The sequence below is a fragment of the Sceloporus occidentalis genome, unplaced genomic scaffold, assembly GCF_023333645.1.
Source record: "Sceloporus occidentalis isolate IW3139 unplaced genomic scaffold, rSceOcc1.0.p SCAF_359, whole genome shotgun sequence".
NCBI classification, from domain to species: Eukaryota; Metazoa; Chordata; class Lepidosauria; order Squamata; family Phrynosomatidae; genus Sceloporus; species Sceloporus occidentalis.
The window spans coordinates 233,175-235,562 of NW_028317339.1; the positions used below are offsets into that span (position 1 = coordinate 233,175).

Here is a 2,388-nt window from a genome sequence, read left to right on the forward strand (position 1 = left end):
TTTGGGATAGTAATTGTTTTTGGTGTTTTTTTCACATACTTTGTACTTCAGGTGTGAAATTACAGCTCCTGGTATATGTTGCGGTCACACAACACCCAGATATGTGTCCAGCAACATCTCCTGAGTACATTGATACCCCACATGCATGGGTTTGTCAGATTGTTTGGGGGCAAAAGGGCCACGTTTGGAACATGAGCAATTCAAATTCAGTAGGAATTTTACATCTGGGTAAAGAAAAATGCTTGTACCCAACTATCAGTAGGGACAGGTTACAAGAAAGCCTGGCCTATCTCCAAGAAGGGATTTGATCTAGCACCTTAAGTGGTCCCTCATGCCACGGAATGGACACAGGGGTCACTTGACAGTGCAAATAAAAACGCTTAAAAATGGTGGAGCAAATAAAAGCTAAAAAACAGTAAATGTAACAAAAAATTAAAAAAAATACAAAAATGGAGCAGGAACAAAAAAAAAATTAAAAATGGGAAACTGTGTGATACAGCTTGAAGCAGTCACCGACACAGAGTGCAGGTTTTCCAGGGCAATCTGGACAGTAAAATGTGGTGTCCTTTCTTTGCCCCCTGCTGTAGCATACCCTGCATCTCTTTTGGGGATTCTGCTTCTTTGCTGTAGGGGGGATTTTAAAAATAAAATGGGTAGCCCCAATTCTGTTGGTTCCCATCACTACTTGGGGACCAGGTGCATCACGGTACAAGATACCTGAAATTACTTCGAGCTGAAACTGCAAAAAAGACAGCTTCAGCCCAGTGTCTGCTTTTTTGTGCAGCAAAAAAGCGTTATAGGTTGCAATTTGCATTAGATAAATTGCAACCTTCTTGTACCAGGCCTTTGTCTTCCTCATAATGAGGTAGGGCTGTAGGAGTTGATCTGACAGATCAACTCCACCCATGTGCTTGTTATAGGCCCTGATGCACACTGGCTTTGTAGTGACCCCAGCTCTGCCACGGACAGAAACCTCCACGGTTCTCTCATCGTGGATGGTGCTCAGCATGCACACCTCTTTTCTGTCCTTGAACTTCAATGCCAAAAGCTCCTCTTGGCGTAGAGCTGAGGTCTCCCCCTTTCCTAGCCGGGTTCGTACCAGGCGTTGTGGGAAACCCAAGCGGTTCTTTTTTATAGAACCGCAAGCTACCGTATCGAAACAATACAGCAGCTTGAACAAAGGGACGCTTGTATAGAAGTTATCTACATACAAGTGGTAGCCTTTGTTCATAAGGGGGAATATTAGGTCCCAAACAATCTTGGCACTGGTGCCCAGATGATCTGGGCAACCTGGAGGGTCAAGGTAGCTATCCTTACCCTCGTATACCCGGAAGGCATGAGTATATCCTGTCTCGCTCTCGCAGAGCTTATACACCTTCACTCCATACCTGGAGCGCTTGGAAGGAATATACTGCTTGAATCCCAACCTTCCTTTATATTTCATTAGGGATTCATCCACGCAGATATTCTTTCCAGGTGTATAAACCTCTGGAAACCTGGCAGCGAGATGGGTAATCAGGGGGCGGATTTTGTACAGCCTATCAAACTGGGGGTCCTCCTTAGGGGGGCACAGGCTGTTGTCGCTAAAATGCATGAAACGAAGAATCATTTCATACCTTTGCCTAGTTATAGTTTGGGCAAAAATGGGGGTACTAAAGATGGGGCTGGTGCTCCAGTAGGAGCGGATGGAGGGCTTTTTTATAATGCCCATTAACATTGTGAGTGCCCAGAATTTAAGAAATTCTGGCACGTCAATGGGAGTCCATGGCTGTTTTGCCCAAAAAGAATTAGGGCTAGCAGCACGGTGCTGCTGGGCATAAATGTTTGTTTGTGTGACAATGTCTCCCAAGACATCGTCTCCCAAAAAAACCTGCACAAATTGCAGTGGAGTGAATCCTGTAACATCAATATTGATGCCAGGAATTCCAGAAAAAGGAGGGATAGCTGGCTTGTACCTATTAGGCGCTACCCATGCCTCTGGTGCACTGCCACGACTACGTGTGGTAGGCGTCCTAACAGCCACAGATACATCACTAGATGTATCTGTGAACTGACCAACGTCAAAATCTGACGCTGTATCAGTGGCCTCAGAATCTGTGGCCAAAAAGGCATACGCCTCCTCAGCCGTATACCGCTGCATGGTAAGAATTGCAGCAAAAATAGTGGGGAAGGAAAGGGTTAATGGCTATAATAAAAAATAAAAAAAAACCTAAAAAAAAGTAAAAAAAAGTAAAAAAAGTAAAAAAACATGTAAAAAAAAAAAACAACCAAAAACAATTGCCACTATGCAAGATCACTGTTTATGCAGTGATCAATGGCAATGAAGGGGTTAATATTATATGGGTGGCTCTTATAAGAGCCTTTGGATCAATATATATATATTTTTAT

At 43.6% G+C, this 2,388-nt stretch overlaps 1 non-coding gene across 1 annotated transcript; it reads right to left on the reverse strand.

The window, feature by feature from the left end:
• Window positions 1-240: 240 nt before the first annotated feature.
• Window positions 241-370, reverse strand: LOC149273802 (small nucleolar RNA SNORA35). Its single transcript, XR_016279457.1, has one exon. It is a non-coding gene; the product is annotated as a small nucleolar RNA SNORA35 (small nucleolar RNA).
• Window positions 371-2,388: the final 2,018 nt, after the last annotated feature.